At 40.8% G+C, this 20,479-nt stretch overlaps 1 pseudogene across 1 annotated transcript; it reads right to left on the reverse strand.

Annotated features, from left to right (window-relative positions):
• Positions 1-7,014: 7,014 nt before the first annotated feature.
• Positions 7,015-17,043, reverse strand: LOC310795832 (myosin-4-like; annotated as a pseudogene). Its single transcript has 32 exons — positions 16,837-17,043; positions 16,607-16,750; positions 16,361-16,517; positions 16,215-16,242; positions 16,009-16,120; positions 15,818-15,910; positions 15,642-15,705; positions 15,455-15,553; positions 15,260-15,363; positions 14,998-15,136; positions 14,731-14,849; positions 14,133-14,282; positions 13,850-14,020; positions 13,455-13,755; positions 12,724-12,794; positions 12,538-12,625; positions 12,294-12,411; positions 12,084-12,207; positions 11,844-11,980; positions 11,494-11,749; positions 10,259-10,501; positions 9,995-10,171; positions 9,769-9,914; positions 9,551-9,641; positions 9,057-9,446; positions 8,794-8,920; positions 8,581-8,699; positions 8,301-8,497; positions 7,920-8,103; positions 7,661-7,826; positions 7,395-7,519; positions 7,015-7,207 (listed from the first exon to the last, which is right to left on the reverse strand). The product of its transcript is annotated as a myosin-4-like (transcript).
• Between the last annotated feature and the right edge of the window lie 3,436 nt (positions 17,044-20,479).

Below are 20,479 nucleotides of genomic sequence, written 5' to 3' on the forward strand. Positions count from 1 at the left end.
CACAATCCTGTTGAAAACATGATATATTTAGAAAGTGGGGAAAATTGCATGGATTCATAGTTTCAGAATCTTTTCCTATTCCTGCATGTTATAGGCCTACAGTACATAAGCCCTTTTAACAAAAGTGGCATAAATCATATTGTATGAATAATAATAAATAATATTAATTGTAGAGACTCTCACCACAAGCTGGTCACAGGTCTGCTACCACACACAGACAGGCTCCTGTTGGACTGCTTTTATATTGGATTTGTTTTGCCAGCGAAGCAGAACTTAAATGGGTAACACCAAATGTGGTGAAGGCTATATATCAGTTGAAACACTTGTCCCTTGCACATCTGAATCTGCGGCGTGTTTCAGATTTCAAGGAAGACACCCTCTGTGGGATATTGCTTATCCCACTACTATAATTGGATACTGGATGCACCCAGTTACCCAGGCTAGCACCCAGTATGCATGCATGCATTTTTGTCCAGAGTTGCAAAGCACACCGTTGCTCCGATCGCCTCCAAACTTTGCCAAAACACTTTTCAGGGTTCTGGCATGAAACTGGCACATAAAAAAACGGAGGGGGGAATATGGTACCCATAGAGGGCGCTACATCAATGTTTTCGATTTTAAATGGCCATAACTTGCACATCATTGCTCCAATTGCTGTCAAACCTGGGGAGTGTGCTTACAGTAGGGGGACCTGATGGAGTGCACTGCCACACGCATCGTCATAGCGCCAACTACTGGCAACACAGAAAGTGGTTTATCTCAAGAACCGTTCATCCAATGGACTTTAAACTTCGGGAGTCTGTTGCCGGGAACCCGATGGAGTGCGGTGCCCAATTTTGGACACGCGCATAGTCATAGCGCCACCTACTGGCGACACAAAAAGCAGTTTACCTCGAGAAGCATTCATCCGATCGACTTCAAACTTGGGGAGTGCACTGCCAGGAACCTGATCGAGTGTGCTCCCCAATTTCAGACACGCGCACAGTCATAGCGCCACCTACTGGCAACACAAAAAGTGGTTTATCTCGAGAACCGTTCATCCAATCAACTTCAAACTTGGGGAGTGTGCTGCTGGGAACCCAATGGATTTGGACATGCGCATAGTCATAGCACCACCTAATGGCAACACAAAAACCATTTTATCTCTACAACCATTCATCCGATCGACTTCAAACTTGGCGAGCGCACTGCCGGGAACCTCACAGAGTATGCTGCCCAATTTTGGACACATGGATAGTCATAGCGCCACCTACTGGCAACACAAACAGCTGTTTATCCCAAGAACCGTTCATCCGATCCACTTCACACTTGGCGGATGCACTGCTGGGAACCCGACAGAGTGCGATGCCAAATTTCGGCATGAGTTTGCTCACACCCAAAAAAGTGTGTGCATCATGTCCAGAGTCTTCACCCGAAAACTGAGCGTGCAAAGTGCAAAATAAGAATAAACAATTCCGTTTTATTGAAAGTATAATATTGCAATTATTCTTTTATGCAAATTGTTTAAATTATTTTCAATAAGGAAGACTTCCTAGTGTGCATGCATTCACACACTGATTATACAGTGATGTCACTAGTGAGTAAGGTTAAATGTCTCGATATGATATTTGTAAATTATGTGGTGTTGATTTTGTGAGTCTAAGGCCACATTTGCATCTGGTGAAAGTGACCATGAGGTATATATTTTTTTGTTTTTATTTCCATCTTTATATTAAACAAGAAATACGTTGTGTCTAAATGTTGTGTAAGGTAATAAATCAAGTCAACCCTAGAAACTTGAAACTAACATGCAGCCTGAAGTACATAAAAGCTATTTTATGTGTGAGCCATTTGAAACTGACACTTGGCACATAGCCACTAATCTATTTTTAATTTTACAAGCGTTGCAACACTTGCATGAGTACGTGTTTTAGAATTTGTTTGGAATAACTCTCACTCTCTGAATGCTTGGACATTGCCAGTGATCTTCATTAACACCGGTATCGATTGCTTAAACATGATAGTTTAAAGGGAAACACAGAAATTGTAATGCACCAGTGTAAAGAGGGGAAGAACAGTTCACACCTCTCTGTACTCGGCTGCGAAAGGATGGAATCTGTCACCCCGTTTTGAAGAAATTGCCACTGCCAAACGTTTGAAAAGAGCAGTGAAGGGACTGCTGATGAGCTGCTGACAACCAAGCATTGTGTAACGTCTACGTTGTTTGTAGTTTCTGTACATGGCGTATGTTGATGTTGCTGTTTCTTTTATGTCTTCAATGGCTCGTGCTGTGCTGACCATTGATTGTTTTTTTTTACAAACGTGGACCACAATGGGAACAAGTCCTGGAATTGATTCTGTATTAATTCCTCTTTTATTGACACCATTCATTCAATACAAGCACATTACTGCAGGGTAAATATAGCCATGATGTGTGAGATCTCTTCCCACCCCACATACTGTACATAGGCCCACATTCCTTGACAATTTTATTACTGGTGTATGGGTTTTATGTTCATTGTGTATTTTTTTTTAAATGTCTGTCACTGTCATAAATAAATTAATTAATTCATTCATTCATTCGTTCAGTATAATATTGTAGTACTGAACACTGCCCCAAATGAATTTCATTGCATCCATATTTCCCATATGACGCTGAGGAAGGCCTTTGGCTGAAACGTTCCTTGTTGCTGCTGCCCGGTTTTGAGGAACTATTAAAACCTGTAAAGGACATTAATTGGAGTGCTGGCTTTTTCTCACTACTGAACTCTTTGCACTGCACCCAGTGAGTTCTTAATCTATTTTGAGTGTGCTCACTGCCGGTGAGTTCCCATATGGTAGTGACTGGCCCTTATTGACTCCACTGCACCCACACAGTAGGCTTCCATGGTAGTGCAAGGTCCTCCCACTATCGGTTTCAATCAGTGCAAGGGGTATGAATAGGAGCTAGGTTTAGCTGCAGGCATGCCTTTCCCTCTGGCTGTGGGGCCTGCGTTTCCTCCTGCTGGGGTTGTGTTGTTCATTCTTAACCTTGCAGTATGTAAAAGGCGCTAGCTACATGGCCCTTGGCGTGTTTCTTATTTTTAATCCTTGTTTAGTGTTGTCTTTGTAGCCTCTGGTTTCCTGATGGCCATCCTGTCTGGTTGGTCATAATATAGCAGATCTCACTGCTCTGGGTTTTGTAGTTCATTCCTCACCTGGAGGTATGTATAGGGAGCGAGCTCATGCTACATGCATGGCCCTTTTGATTGTTTTGTGTTTTAATCAATTTAAATTTTTCAATTTCAATCAATTTGTTATAGTAACTTTAGTGTATGGTTGGCATGGAACCTTAATATTAATATGTCTCTTTATAGGTCCCTGCCACGCTGCTGTTTTGCCTGTGTTCATTATTTTTTGTATTATATGGGGTTCAGTGTGATCTGCATCAACTGGTATTCTGTCTCTGGGCCTATCTTTTGGGAGTTGTGTAGTAGGAATCTACAGTGGAGCTGAGTGCCGCCTGGTTTGGGGTTAGTCCGGCCACCTCACTGCATGCTGTAAGCTTTATTCTGCTTTGCTGTTTGCTGTGATTACGTGTTCGTATTGCGGTTGCTGTGTTTCTGTGTTAACATCTGGGCCTTTGCTGTCATAGTCTACCCCCAAGCTTGGGAGTAACTGATTACCTGTAGGCTAATACAGTTACTGTAATCAGGATACAAAAAAGGTAACTGTTACAGAAAGAAATATGTAATAAAGATGAGTTACTTTGAGTAAAAATGTGGATTACTTGGCAGGATTACAATTTAAAATAATGTTTTGTATATTCCATTCTGTATTCATCCAAGTGGCTGTGCACTATATGGTGCAAATAAATAAAACCTAAAATCTTGGAGAGAAAAAACACACTTTGGCTCTTAAAAAGAACCAGTGCACACAAAGAATAAATGACTAGAAACCAGATAATATCAGTGCACTCTACTCTGAGGAGGTCCTGAGGAGCATGCCCCAATGGAAAGTAATCGGTTACATTACTTTTATACTGTGATACTTGGATTACGGTACTGATTAACATTTTTAACAGGTAATTAGTCATTGTATATCGGATTACTTTATTAAAGTAATCCTCCCAACCATGTCTACCCCTACTCCAGCGGCCCTCACCCAATAGTACTCCACCATTTTGTTGTTGATCAGTGCCTTAGTTTTATCTGACTGGAAGTGGCTAAATAAATATATTCGGTTGTCATTTAATACATTTTTCTATCATGACCAGTTGGTTTATGGCCTTCTTATTATTGCATGAAATGCATAAGCTTTTCCCTCCTCAGCTCTTTCCAGTTTTATATGAATTTCAATAAATTACATTGTTTATTTGGAAACGCGTCTGTCTTCCTTGGTGTTGAATATGTGCATACACATACATACTTTGGGAATTTGCGTGGTGGCGGTGGCCTGCAGACACCCTTCACATGTCACTGCTGCACATTGTTGCTGATGATGAGCCAAAGACGGTTGAAAATGAGTTTTGCAGATGTTTTGTCATTTGGTTACTACAGGTATGTAGTAGGCTACATCATGGTGAATCATTATTTTAATAAAACAAAAGGAAGTATTTTTATGGTTTTGGTGGAATGCCACTGTAGAAAATACGTTGTGGAATGTTTAAAGCCATTCTCATGTTTTAGACACATAACAGATAAATAGATTAAAATACTCGTAACTTTTGATCTGAGAGCTATCTCAATCATTCAAAAAGTGACATAGGGGAGAGTTTCTAATTTATGGAAATGTCAAAAAATGAACATGTCAAATTTCCACCATTGTGAAAGGTTGTTGCAGACCACCATTTGGTCTCATGCTAGCGATTCTTCCTTGGGTGAAATCTACCACGTCAAACATGCTTTATTTTCCCATAGTCATACAAAACAACATTTCCCCCAGGAAGAGCTTCATCAGGTCTGCGGATAGCAGATGATTTATGAAACCCTTCTATAGGATTCATGAAAGCTGACAACCTATGCACACCTATATATTTTACACACTCATTTTAAATTACAATAGAAACCACAAATTACTTCAGAATAAACAAATAATAAATAAAGAATGCATAAAGAATGTTTTAATGCAGACTAGACGAGATATTGTTTAGAGGCCATATCGCCCAGTCCTACTTTAAAGTGTATTTCTGTGCATATTTCCTAAGAAATATTGTTTGTGTAACAACAATGACCAAAGTCTTGGGAAAAAAGACAGAATGAGTGTGCTTGAGGTCAATCATATATTTTTATTGAAGAATAAAACAGTGTCATTGAACCCGTCAGCCATAGGGTGTTTTACTCAGCTGCCTCTTTTCCCTGTAAAATAAGGAATAATTTTGTTTATTTTAGACCATTTTCACAGTTAACCATTTTATTTGTCCTATGTATTTTAAATTAGGTATGTCCAGACTACAGTGTTCATGAGTTACAGTATCAATTCAATGTTTTGTTTTCATAAATTATGTATTTGTTGAATGGCCTCAGTTACCTTGCCAGAGTCACGGGTCTTAGCTCTCAGTTTGTTGACCTGGGTCTCAGCAATGTCAGCACGCTCCTCAGCCTCCTCCAGCTCATTCTGAACCTTCCTGCACTTGGACAGATGCATGTTGGCTTGCTCCTCCTGGAAGGTCATAGAGATAGTTAGGTGTTTAAAACTCTGGAATGTCCTTAGTTCTGTTGGTAGATTATACAGTATCTAGTAGTTGTACACCCATGGGGGGAAATATATATACATATATTTGGCCTTACCGCTTCCTCAGCCTGCCTCTTGTAGGCCTTCACCTTGAGCTGCAGTTTATCTACCAGATCCTGCAACTTGGCACCATTTTTCTTGTCCTCTTCAGTCTATGACAATGTAAATATGCATTTATAAATGTCTAGTAATAACTATGTATAATTGAATTATATGGCTGCATCAGCTGTAAATCAGATTATACCTGGTAGGTGAGTTCCTTCACTCTCCTCTCATATTTGCGGACACCCTTCACAGCATCTGCTCCTCGTCTCTGCTCTCCCTCAACCTCTGCCTCCAGCTCATGCACCTTCAGAAAAAAAGTCAGGCATTAAGAATCCATTTCTTTTCTGAAACAGTTGTACATTTTTGCGTAATGTATTTCTCTTACTCTAGACTCCAGTTTCTGGAGCTGCTTCTTGCCACCCTTCATTGCCAAGTTCTCAGCCTCATCCAGGCGGTGCTGCAGGTCCTTGACAGTAACCTCCAGGTTCTTCTTCATCCTCTCCAGGTGAGAGCTAGTGTCCTGCTCCTTCTTCAGCTCCTCAGCCATCATAGCAGCCTAGAAAAAATAACATATATTAGAAGTGCAAAAAGAAAAGAAAAGAGCAATACAAAGAAAGTAACAACTGCAATTTAAACATACATCAGTGATGGCCTTCTTGGCCTTCTCCTCTGCATTCCTTGCTTCCTGAACAGTGTCATCTACTTCACCCTGGACCTGGACCAGGTCAGTCTCCAGCTTCTTCTTTGTGTTCAGAAGGCTTGTATTCTAGAAGGAGAAAGTTCACTCATAAGTACACAACAATGCATATGTTGGAGAATTAGTGAGTCAATTATTTTGTTTGTTTACCTGAGAGTGCAGAAGGCCAACACGCTCACTAGCATCCACCAGCTCTTGCTCAGCCACTTTGCGGCCTCTCTCTGTCTGTTCTAGACCAGCCCTGAGCTCCTCAATTTCAGCCACCATGAGACCGTTCCTACGATCCACCATGGCAGCCTGCTCCTTGAGGTCTTCCTGTGCTCTGACAGCATCATCAAGGTGCAACTGGGCATCCTAATAAAAAAAAGAGAAATAAGAATGTCAAGACAATGATTTACAGACATATCAGAATGTGGGTCCACTAACAATGTCTATTTATGTCTGCACAACTGCTGTGTGTCCTACCTTCAGTTGTCCCTGGACAGTCCTCAGCTGCTTCTGGGCCTCAGCAGCCTGGCGGTTAGAATGACTCAGCTGAATCTCCATCTCATTCAGGTCTCCCTCCATCTTCTTCTTGATTCTCAAGGCATCATTCCTGCTCCTGACCTCAGAGTCAAGAGTGCCCTGCATGGAGTCAGTCACCCTCTGGCTGTTCCTCTTGATCTGCTCCATCTCCTCATCTTTCTCTGCCAGCTTTCTGTCAACCTCACCCTTAATCTGGTTGAGCTCCAGCTGGACACGCAGAATCTTGGATTCTTCATGTTCCAGAGTTCCCTAATGATATAATAACAACAATAATAATAATAATAACAACAACAAAACAAAGCAGAGCCCTTCCTCCCTTTTGAATGTTAAAGTGGACAATCTCCTGTTTGATAAGCTGTTCACATTTCTTGTAGAAAAGGAATACATGTACTCAAATTAGCAATTAAAACTGAATGAAAATTAAATGAACTGTTACCTCAGCTTCCTCAAGTGCTGTCTGGATTTCAGACTTCTCTGTCTCCACCTGCTTCTTGGATTTCTCCAGCTCATGGATGTTCTTTCCAGTCTCTCCAATCTGTTCAGTCAGGTCTGAGATCTCCTCTGCAGAAAGATGTGTGTGTTTAATATTGTTAATTCTTCACAGAGTATATTGTTAAATCAAAATAGATAGATATTGATTCAGCCTGTTTTCATTTCAAGCCAACCTAACAGCAAATTCTAACATTATCTGGGAGAACTCACGTTGCAGGTTCTTGTTCTCGCGCTTCAGGGTCTCCAGCTGATCCAGAGCTTCCTCATAGGAGTTCTTCATCTTGAACAGCTCAGTGCTGAGAGAACGAGCCTCTTTCTGAGCTCCTTCAAGCTCTGCCTGACCCTCCTCAAACTTTTGTTTCCACTCTGCCAAGACCTGAATAAGATGAAACCCATACAGTTGACTTCGTTTCATATTCATCAATACAAAAACAACTGTTTATACTTCAAGAATAAATAACAATCCTACCTTGTCAAAGTTCCTCTGCTTCTTGTCAAGGTTGGCAGCCAGCCCATTGGCCCTCTCCACATCAATCATGAGGTCCTCCACCTCACCCTGGAGCCTCTGTTTGGTCTTCTCCAGAGAGGCACACTTGGAATTCACAGCCTCAATCTGCTCCTCAGCCTCCTGAAGGCGCTGGGCAAGCTTTTTCCTGTTGAATATTTGTAATTTGTCCCTCAATGAAAATAAGTAACTGAAGCCTAGATGTTGATAGATGTTGGAACAAAACAAGAACTAAACAAACATAAGTAACATTTGAAATGTTTGGACACATTTTAAATATATCAGCATAACAATATGCTCCAATTCTAAACTGGGCATTGATGTGTGGTTTTGGATTTTACTCACTTGGCCTCCTCAAGCTCCTCAGTGCGCTGGATGGCATCAGTTTCATACTTGCTCCTCCACTGAGCCACTTCACTGTTGGCCTTGGACATTCCACGTTGCAGCTCAGCCTTCGCCTCCTGCTCTTCCTCAAACTGCTCCCTCAGAAGATCACAGTCATGGCGGGCTGATTGCACACCATGGGCAAGGGCATTCTTGGCCTGTTAAATTAAAGATGATTAAGTGTGAAAAATGTCCAAATTCCAAACAAGAGTTTATCAATGGACACTCAATCGTTTCTTACCTTAACCTCCTCCTCAATCTGTCTCTTCAGCTCCTCAATCTGCTGTGTGAAGGCCTGCTTGCCTCGGGACAGTTGGGATACAAGAGCTTCTTTCTCTTCAATCTGACGTCCAAACTCACCTTGTGTGAATATTGGAATGATTAGTTTTGTATACGCAGTGAAAATTCACACCGCAGAATACCCTGTTTGAATGGTGAACTACAGTATACATACCATTTTCTGTCAGGAGACGTGCTTTCTGTGCACTTAAGTCATTATTCTGACGAAGATTTTCATCACTCTTGGTCTTGATTTCACTGAGTTGATCCTCAAGAGTTCTGCACATCTTCTCCAGGTTTCCCTAAGAACAATTACAAAAAATATTTGTAATGTCTTCAGTATCTACATTATTTTCTGGATCTGAGATTAGATTTTTGACATTAAAATATTTTAGTAAAAATATATCAATGAACCTGTTGCTATTATATATCATGTACCTTTGCTTTAGCAACAGCTTCCATGTTGCTGGAAAGGTCATCGATCTCCATCTTGTATTCACTCTTCTCCTTCTCAAGCTTCTGCTTGACACGCTGGAGGTTGTCAATCTGTTCTCCCAGCTCTGCAACACTGTCAGCCTGCTTCTTGCGGAGAGCAGCAGCGGTGGCTTCATGCTGTAGGGTGGACTCCTCAAGGTCACGACGCAGCTTCTGGAACTCTGCCTCGCGCTTCTTGTTCATCTCAATCTGAGCAGCAGTGGCTCCACCAGCCTCCTCAAGTCTCTCACTGATCTCTTCAAGTTCTCTGGAGAGGTCAGCTCTCTGCTTCTCAACCTTGGCTCGAGCAGCACGCTCAGCTTCAATTTCTTCCTCCAGTTCCTCAATTCGGGCCTATTGAATGTAAACATGATAATTTGCAGCAAATGTTCACTTTAATTAAAAGCCATGAAACTTTTAAAATACAAAAATATTACGTAGTACAGTAAATATGTCACCTGAAGCTCCTTGATTTTCTTCTGAAGCTGAGCACCCATGGACTGTTCATCCTCAATCTTACTGAGGAGCTGGCTGGTTTCAAAGTCTTTCCTGTGAGCATTGTAGATAGTATAGAGAATATTTACTAACATTCCATCCATCCAAACTATCAGATCATCAAACACATGTGATTGGGTCTGTCATGAATAAATGAAATGAAAAATAAAATAAATTTTACTTCTTGATTTTCTCATCAGATTGCTGCTTATCATTCTCAAGGTCCATGATGCTTTCCTGGGCCAGTTTCAGATCACCCTCAAGCTTCCTCTTGGTTCTCTCAAGGTCCATGCGGAGCTTCTTCTCTTGCTCCAGGGAACCTTCAAGCTGCACATTAAGACAGGTTTGTAATTATCAAGTTCAAGAGCTAACCTATCTTATTTGCCATACTGACTACATAAACTCACATCGTCCACTTGCTGCTCAAGCTTGGTCTTGGCCTTGGTCAGAGTGTTGACTTTGTCTTCCTCTGCCTGCAGGTCATCAAGAGTCTGCTGATGTGCCTCTTGGAGGGCTTTCTTCTCCTTGGTCAGCTTAGCAAGGCTCTCATCCTGAGAGGCCATCTCCTCTGTCAGGTTCTTCACCTATTTTTTCAAAATAAATATTTAGCTTAAAATGGCTGATTATTCTAATTTTATTTGTTTTATTAGCTGGCATGGAGACTCATGAACCTTGTTCTCAGTGGCATGTTTCTCCTTCTCCACTTTGGCCAAGGTAAGCTCCAGGTCATCAATGTCCTTCTTGAGCTCAGAGCATTCATCCTCGAGTTTCCTCTTTTTGGCAGTCAGCTCAGCATTCATTTCCTCCTCATCCTCCAGTCTCTCAGTTGTCTCTTTGAGTTTGGCTTCCAGCTGGATCTTACTCTTGATAAGTCCCTCACATCTCTCCTCAGCATCATTCAGATTCTCTCCTTCCTAGTTCATAATGAAACAAAAAGGAAGTAACATGACATAAGATTAATCCTACCCTCTTTATATTAGTAATTCTTAAAATAAAATTAGGGCTCTTCTTACAGTGGTAGATTCCCTGCCTACCAACATGAGGGTCGCAGGTTCGCGCCCCTGTGTTACCTCCGGCTTGTTCAGGCCTCTATAAATGCATGATTGGCTGTGTCTGTGAGTGGGAAACCGGATTGAGGGTATGTGCCCTGGTCACTGCACTAGCACCTCCTCTGGTCAGTCAGGTGCCTGTTCCGGGCGGAAGGGAACTGGTGGGAATAGCGTGATCCTCCCACGTGCTACGTCCAGCCAGTGAAGCTCCCCACTGTCAGGTAACCTCATGTCACCATGGCTCTTCCCGAGGAGAAAAGCCTGGTTTCCATTATCCTTGAATTACACCTCTCGGCTTCGGAAACAGGATAAAAAACAACAAAACAAAAGATGGACGTACAGTACCAAACAAAGTTTACGAAGAATTTCTTGTAGAAACTTAGCGGATTTACAATATCACATCTTTTAAGCCAATACAGAAGCTTTGCATCCAAAAATTAATCAAGGATTATGATGTTTTTGGCGCACATGTTTCCGGTAAACTGTTTCCGTCTCCTTGGTTTACACCCCTAGGTCCAGAAGCGGTGGATACTCCATACTAACTGTCAGGTGAAAAGAAGCAGCTGGCAACTGCACATGTATCGGAGGAAGCATGGTGCTAGTCTACGGCTCTCCCCAGATCGGCAGAGGTGGTGGAGCAGCGACCGTGACAGCAGGGGGGAAATTAGCGAAGTACAATTGGGTAGAAAATGGGGGGGAAATCAGAAAAGACAACAAAAAGACTCATCTTACAAAGTTATTAAGGTTTAGTGAAGGCTAATAATTTCATTTGAAGATTAAGTAGGATAATGCAATAAAAATTAAGTTAATCATTTTTGTACCATGGTCTGGGTGGCTGGCTAGTGAAGTCTACTCACAGATGTCATCGCCATCTGCAGATCATTCCTCTCCTGCAGAAGAGACACCATCTTCTCCTCTAGTTCCTTCTTCTTAGACAGGGCCGCGGCCAGGTCTGTTTTCATCTTCTCATAGTTCTCCTTCATCGCGGCCAGCTCCTTCTCAGTTTCAGCACTCTGCAGAAGAGGTTTGATCTTGTAGTAGACCTTCATCCATGGCCAGTGTTTGACATTCATGAATGAGCGGACATTGTACTGGATGGTGAAAACAGCATCCCTATAGAAAAAAAGAAAATTGATGTCATGGATAAAGCCACTTTTGGATGGTAAATGACAGAAATATTTATTTAGAATGGTTATCTTCTACATGCCTGATTGCCATCATCTTAACAAACTCCTTCCTCATGAGGTAACCACGGACAAGAGCCTGAGTCATGGTGACCAGAGAAGCAAGTTTCTCATCTCTCATCTCCTCAAGAACACCCAGCAGACCAGCTTTGAAGAAGACCTGAATACAGTAAAAAAAAACATGCCATTATCGTTGATTGATTTGGAACTAAATTATAAAGGTCACTACACTACTTTTTTATTTTGTCTTCCTGAATACTCACCTTGGTGTGTCCAAATTTATACTCGTCATGAGGCACATCAATTGATCCAAGCAGCTTCTCTGAGGCTTTCTTGTTGTCAATGAATGTTCCTTCAGGGCACGCACTGGCATTCAGTACTTTGTACCTTTTTGAAAGAGACAATGTGTTCATAGTGAGCACTTTCTCTTCTTATCTTGCATCAGAAATCCCTTATCAAACATTCAACAATACCTCTGCTTGAAATCAGCATAGGGGATTCTGCTGGGGAAGCCCTTTCTGCAGATTCTGATACCCTCCAGTACACCATTACACCTCAGCTGGTGGATGACCAGGAAATTCTCCATCATACCTGTAAAAACGAAAATGAAAGAAAAGTTCTGTTAATTTTGAGAAAGTAATTAATCCCAATCAGAATGATTCACTAAATGACTATTAAGATCAGACACTAGAAAGATCATGTCAGCTGACAGTGTACCTGGAGTCTTATGCTCATTGGGAATGAGACAACGCACAAAGTGGGGATGGGTGCGGTGCAAGTTTGTCATCAGCTTGCCCAAGTTCTCCTAGAGATAGAAGATGAAACCAAATGTTCTTTGTGAAGTTCAATACATTTGAGTATAACTCCAAACTGAGACTTGATGATGTTCTTAAACCTTCTTACCCTGAACGCTGAAGACACAGTCTGCATGGAACCACCCTTCTTCTTGCCTCCCTTCTTGGCGCCACCAGTCTCTGTTTTTCAAATGATAATTTTAAGGTAGAGAGGAAACTTAAACTTTAGATCAACTCATGGTGAAATAAATCTATATTGCAAAACAATTTTTTCAGTTTTTTCAAAGGTATATCACATCAACAACAGTGGATACAGAGGAGACAACAGTTTATGGGATGTGTGCATGCATGGTCATCTTCTCTTTTGTGCCATGATAAACTAAATCATACTGTAAGGCTAGCTATTAGAGACTGGCTTTCATAGCTGCAATCAGAGCGGTAATTGCAAAGCCAGTGTCTGAGTCATATTTATTAAACATTTCCTTGTTTCCAATCATAATTAATGACCTGGAACTGTATCTATTGACTTTTTTAATGATTACAAATTTTAATTAATCTCTACAATATACTGTCTGACTAGACATGGTGGTAATTTTTGTGGTGTCATGTGCTTTTCTGAATTACTTTCACGATATGTAAATGATCAAATGGGCTGGAGGTATGGGCAAGAGGATAAAGGTGATAAAGCTAATTATGCCCCAGTATTTCACATTATGAAAGAGAAGACACCATACCATAAACATCTCCCTGCTGGTAAGGTTAATGATTGAGCCCCACTGAGTAAACAAAATAAAAAATCCATGACCTTAATCAGAGTTATAAAGTTATACTGTATTGTACCTTCAACAACAGGTGGATACAGGACAGGCAGCAGCTTAACTGAGGACTTCTGGTAAAGTCCGATAACAGACTCATTCAGGGGATCCTTGTTCTTGTCCAGCCAGCCAGTAACATTGTAGTCCACAGTTCCAGCGTAGTGCACCAGGGCGAAGTGGGCCTCAGCCTTGCCTTTGGCGGGCTTTGGTTTCTCAAATGCTTTGGTTTTGCCAAGATGCTGGTCATACATTTTGTTCTTGAAGGTCGTATCTGAAGCCTTGGGGAACATGCACTCCTCTTCAAGGATGGAGAAGATGCCCAACGGCTGTATGAAAGGTGCAAAGAGATACATCATGAAGAGCCATTGTTGTAATTAAGCATTCAAACAATAATTACATAGTCACAACATTATTGTGTACCTTTTCAATAAGCTCAATGCAGGCAGCCAAGTCCATGCCGAAGTCAATGAACTCCCAGATGATGCCCTCCTTCTTGTACTCCTCTTGCTCCAGGACAAACATGGTGTGGTTGAAGAACTGTTGCAGTTTCTCATTGGTGAAGTTGATGCACAGCTGCTCCATGCTGTTGTACTGTTAGTGGACAAAGGATTATCTTAACCTCTCGCAGCAATACATGATAAAACTATGAAAGATTATTAAATTAAACAGTCTATCCATTAGCCTACCATGAATGAATACTTACATCAAAGATTTCAAAACCAGCAATGTCCAGCACACCAATGTAGAACTGCCTTGCTTGCTTGGTGTCCAGCTGCTGGTTGATGCGGATGACCATCCACAAGAACATCCTCTCATAGATGGACTTAGCCAGAGCGTTCACTGAGTTACTGACCTGAAGAAAGTAGACATTAGCATGAATCAATTTTAGTCCAACCTGAGAACATTTAAGAATTGTTTTCAAGCCTCCTCACGTGACACTGTATGGCAGAATATACACATTTATGTTTGAGTTTCCACTGCTAAAAGGGTAGATACATTACATAATTTAGCAGTGTAACCCAAAGTTAGTTTTTTTCTAATTGGAGACAGCGTTTTACAGCTAACAATAATGTCTTCACAAGCAATCAGTAAAAAATAAGAATGCTTTCACTTAATTGAATTTCTTTGTATTAATGACCTGCCAAATGAGGAATCCTAAATTGTCAATGTGATCCCCCCCCCCCCCCCCCTCCCCCCCCCAATTTATCTGCTAAATTATTCAAGCTGTAAGGCTCTTAAACTTCTCTGTTTAAAGAAGATGTGTAAACTAAAGAAACAAGACAATGATGCATCTTGCTCACCTGAGGTACAGTCTGTCCTTTGGTGACAAACTCATTTCCGACCTTCACTCTGGGGTAGCACAGACCCTTCAGCATCTCAGCTGAGTTCAGACCCAGCAGGTAGCCAACCTTGTCAGCCTCTGAAAGATCCACATGAAATACATTATAGATATGTGACAATGACTGTCAAAGCCAATATAACAGAAAATACAAACTTAACTGCTGTGATGAAAATTTAATTTCAAAGCTGTTCAGACTTATCCACTTTGGGGTGAAGTTTAAACTCACCATCTGTGCCGTCTGGCTCAGCCTGCTCTTCACGCTGCTTCTGCTTGAACTTCATGTTACCATGGTGGAGCACAGCACCAGTAAACTTGTAGATGGCCACCCTCTCCTCACCATTGAAGCCCAGAATCTCAATAGCCTCCTGTATTCAAATGATGTGTCAATGGTGAGTCAAAATCACTTCAGAAAATTAATAAGAAACCGTGATGGTAATGATTTAATGCACAAAGCATGAGAAAGTGTGTCGGAACTGAACATCACTCACATCAGTGGCATCCAACTCTACATTGTCATCGATGCTGGCCACAGTGATGTGACCCTGACTGCACATGGGGAAGTCATAGGGGTTGTTGGTGAGGAGCGACATTTCTGGAGATTTACAAAGGTAGAAAGGAATGAGTGATTATGGATTATGTAAACAGTTTGCGTTAGGGTTAGCACGATCAGTTACTCATCTTACCAAGAACATCAGGCTTGTGGTTGGTCATCATCTGGAAGAAGATGTGGTAGCCTCTCTCATCAGGAAGCTGGAATGTCACTCTGGACTTCTCCAGCAGATCTGTAAGAGTTGTTAATAACTTAAAATCTGGTCCACTGATTATGGCAGCCATTTTCATTCATCATCACCATAAGGACTTTTTACTTACATGTCTCAATATCAGCACTAGACAGTTTACCAGTTGCGCCAAAATGGATTCTGATGAATTTACCCTGTTTGAAGGAGCATAGTATTTAATGTAGCTCTACACTGGTGATATATAATGATACCTCCCCCCCAACACACACAGACAGAGGTTGCAGACAGAACTGCTTCCATACTTACAAAGCGAGAGGAGTTGTCGTTCCTCACAGTCTTGGCATTACCATAGGATTCCAGCAAGGGATTGGCTGCAATAATCTGATCCTCCAGTGAGCCCTATAGTTCAGGTTTTAGATTTTAACATTGATATCTGCATTTTTTTTCCTTCCCACAAATACTTTCCATGTTCTGAGAAATCTATCTTAATAGTATACCTGTATCTTTCCTGATCCTTGGGAGGCCTTTTCTCCCACCCCCACTGAGATTGTTGCAAAGTACTGGATGACACGCTTTGTGTTCACAGTCTTTCCAGCACCAGATTCTCCACTGGGTATAGGTAGATTTGAAGAAATTCAGTCAAATAATGGTATTTTATTGATATAAAAAATAAAATAAAATGATTATTAGATGGGAAACTTACGTGATCAAGACAGACTGGTTCTCCCTATCTGTATAACGGGGGGAAAGTAAATACATATGCTATTTATTTTATTATTATTTAATTATTTATCATCTATGTAACATGAACCCTGTTTATTGACAATTTATATATTCTCAAAGACATACCGATCAGCATGAATTGGAAGGCATTGTCAGAGACAGAGAAGATGTGGGGTGGGGCCTCCATACGCTTTTTGCCTCTGTAAGCATTTACAACCTCAGCATCGTACACTGGGAGCCACTTGTAGGGGTTCACAGTGGCACAGAACAGCCCAGAGTAGGTCTGAAGGGGAGGAGAGACATGTGATCACTTACAGTACAGTATGTTTTCATTCCATCTACAATATTTATTCCATAGGCACAGTATCTTACGTAGATCATCCATGCTGCATAACGCTCTTTGAGGTTATACAGCACAGAGGCTTCATTGAGATGGGTCATCATGGCCATGTCCTCAATTTTGTCATACTTGGGAGGGTTCATAGGGTGGACATCCTCCTCCTTAACTGTCCTCTCCTGAAATATTGAAACACACTTTCAGTTTGTGTTTAAATTCCAACAGTAAGTTACACTGCTGTGAGTTTGATTAAACTTAAACGTACCTCATCGCCTTCAAGGAGTTTGACGGTGGCTTTGCCACCCTCTTTCGACAGGATTGTACATTTAAGGTACAGCTCCACCTTATCGGCCACATAGGCAGCAGTTTTGGCATCAAAAGGTGTGCTTTGAGCCTCAATCCTCTCCCTCTCTGGCTTACGGAGGTAAATGGCGGCCTTGCCATAAACCGCCATCTCCGCGTCCGTACTCATGGTGACGGCTTACTTCTGTGTGGTAATTCCAAATAAAGTATAATCAGACCCATGTGCCAAGTTCATGTGGTCGACCATCACCTCATCACCTAATAGAGTTAATCTAAACAAGTGAATATATCCATCATGTTCATGCATCATCCCAGTTGGTCTTCAACATAAATTCATAAATTAGTGGTTTATTTCTAGTCCTGTTTTAGGCTGGGCTGGTAAGTTACTTTAAGATGTCCCCCCAAAATTGATTGATGAAAATAAACTACAGTAGGGCAAACATAACAGCATTATGATTAAAATATTTTACACATGATAAATAAGAATAATCAAAAATAAATGTTCTTACTTGACACTTTCTTCCACTCAAAGTATATTCCACAATCCTGTTAAAAACAATATATTTAGAAAGAGATGGATTGGATTCGTCCTTTCATGATCTTTTCCTATTCCTGCATGTTATACATAAGTTCTTTTCACAAAAGTGGCACAAATCATATTGTACAAATAATCATAAATAATATTAATTGTAGAGACTCTCACCACAAGCTGGAACTTCACAGGTCTGCTACCACACACAGACAGGCTCCTGTTGGACTCCTTTTATATTGGATTTGTTTTGCCAGCGAAGCAGAAGTTAAATGGGTAACATACCAAATGTGGCGAAGAGTCCAGTATATATCAGTTGAAAGACTAGTTCCTTGCACATAAAGCTGGGCATGTTTCAGGTTTCAAATAATGACCCCACCCTCCGTGTGATAAAGCTATAATTGGATACTGGATGCATGGCTGCATGTACAGTATGTGTGGAGTTCAAAGCACACCGTTGCTCCGATCACCTCCAACCTCTGCAAAAACGTGCATAGTCATAGTGCCACCTACTGGCAACACAAAAGGTGGTTTATCTTCAAACTTCGGGAGTGGACTCCCAGGTAGTTCTGGTATGAGTTTGCTCACACCCAAGAAAAGTGTGTGCATCGACTCCAGAGCCTCCATCCTAGAACTGAGCATCCAAAGCGTGCTCAATTCTAGTTTTATATAAGAATAAACAACTATTATGTTTTATACCATTTGCACTAATTATTGTAATTATTCTTTTATCCAAAATATTCAAATATTCAAATTTTTAATAAAGAATAACAATATTAAACTGTATTCTTAAAGTATTCTCATGGTAATATACTTCATCACATATAGAATACAAAAACTATTTCGGCAATACTGATGATAAACTGTAAGAAACACCTTTGTACAGTATATCAAGCTATAATAACTTCAAACTGATAGCCTCAAATGTCTTTTTTGGCTTGATACCCAGTGCTGCACTATGTATGTCAACCTATTGTTGATACAATATAGTTTTCAAAATGCTGAGCTTCTTTTTAACACTGAAAGAAAGAATGAAAGATGAGAATTTTGCCTTTATTTGATAGTTGACAGTACAGGGAGAGATTGAAGATTAAAGTGTTGCTTACTTACTTATATGCCAACTGAACTGAGCCACCAGGACACCCCGAGCATTTTTTTTAAGCTGAAAAGGTCACCCATTCCCCTCACTTGCAGTTGTTTAAATACAGTGAGTGATGTTACTAGTGGGTAAGGTTAAATGCCTCGATATTATATTTGTAAAATAATATGTGGTGTTGATTTTGCGAGTCTAAGGCCACACATATATATATATATATACAGTTTTATTTTCATCTTTATATTAACTAAGAATTACTTTTTGTCTAAATGTTGTGTAAGGTGATAAATGAAGTCCACCCTGGAAACTTGAAACTAACATGCAAGCATGCAAGTATCAGACATAAAAACTATTTTATGTGTGAGCCATTTGAAGCTGACACTTGACACATGGCCACTATTCTATTTTTTCATTTTACAAGCATTGCACCACTTGCATGAGTACGTGTTTTAGAATTGGTGTTGAATAACTCTCACTCTCTGAATGCTTGGACATTGCCAGTGATCTTCACTAACACTGCTATCAATTGCTTATCAAGCCGTCTGCGGGGAGGTTTGGCACCGTCACTGCTTTCAAATGTTCTGAAGGAATTCTATCCTTTATTATATGAAAATGTGAATTTTATGTGGACTATCGTAAGCACTATAGTTTAAAGAGAGAACAGAGGGGGAGCTCACTTCTATACAGAATTATTAGCCTACATGTTTTTCTAACTTAGCTCCACAGAAACGGGCTACTCTTGAAGCATGGCCTTTCTCTCTGTGTGGAGTTTGCATGTTCTCCCCGTGCTCCCCCAGGGGGTTCCTCCGTATATAACCCCCCCACTAAAAACATGCAGAAGATCAGATCGTCATCGTCATCCGACCAGTGACGACAACATCCGAAGTTGGTCCCCGGGCGCTGTACGAGAAAGCGACCACTGCTCCTGGCCTGCCCCCCGGAGGAAAGGACATGCCTGGATGGGTTAAATGCAGAGGACACTTTTCATCGGCCACCGTCAGCATGAGTATGTTGTGGCCGCATGCATGTATTGTGGTGTTCGTGTGACAATAAAAGACGGGCTTGTCCGTTACGAGAGTTTATTTTTTATTTTTATTTTTTATTAAAAAAAACCAGGGCAGAAATTCTCTGCAAAGCGAACCGTGGCCCCTTGAGACCTGCACCCATTTCAGCAAAAGCCAAAGTATGGAAAGGCACGGGTTTGGGGGGGTGAAGGGGGTTCCCCCCACCCCCTTTGTGGAAGTTTTTGTGAAATCAGTTGTGCAATAATCAATTTTGGTGAGTTGTTTCTATATGCAATTCAGTTATATGACATGTATAGTAAACACTTTTTTTTTTATTCCAGTCAATGATATAGCCAACATGTAGCCTAGTGTTACTTTTTTTTATAATTTTTTTTAGTGATAATAAGCACTACAGGACCTCACAGGCTGTGCATAAAAACGAATGCTGTAAATTGCACAAGGAACCTTCTAAAACATCTAAAAAATATTGTTTTGCCTACATTAAGAATTGACCACAAAGTTACATTAATGTAGCCTACTTTGTGTTAAGGATGACCAAAACACTACATCAGTAAAAACAATAATAGGCTATAGCCTATGGTGTGACGTGTAAGGAAGTGTAACCTCTGTAAACTGCTGTCTTACACATATGGAGACGATCCCTGTCAGAGAACCTTTTATTGTTGTTGGAGTGTTTGTTTATTTCCATAAACGGAGTTTAACTACAGCATCCTATGAACAACAGCAGGCCTAATGATATCAAGACAAATCCTATCATGATATTGATTGCTACGGAAGCCGAGAACGGTCACGTGTTTATTTATTATTTTTATGATCGTTTTATCATGATAACGACTTATTATTTCGTTATCTCTATATAACAATGTTTGTTTTCTCTTTTTTCCCCCTCTTTTCTCTCTCATTATGCTTAGGAAGTAGCCTATGCGCTCTTTCAGCACTAATTATGATGATTCTG

This window comes from Poromitra crassiceps (genome assembly GCF_964638095.1).
Source record: "Poromitra crassiceps genome assembly, chromosome: 21".
NCBI classification, from domain to species: Eukaryota; Metazoa; Chordata; class Actinopteri; order Beryciformes; family Melamphaidae; genus Poromitra; species Poromitra crassiceps.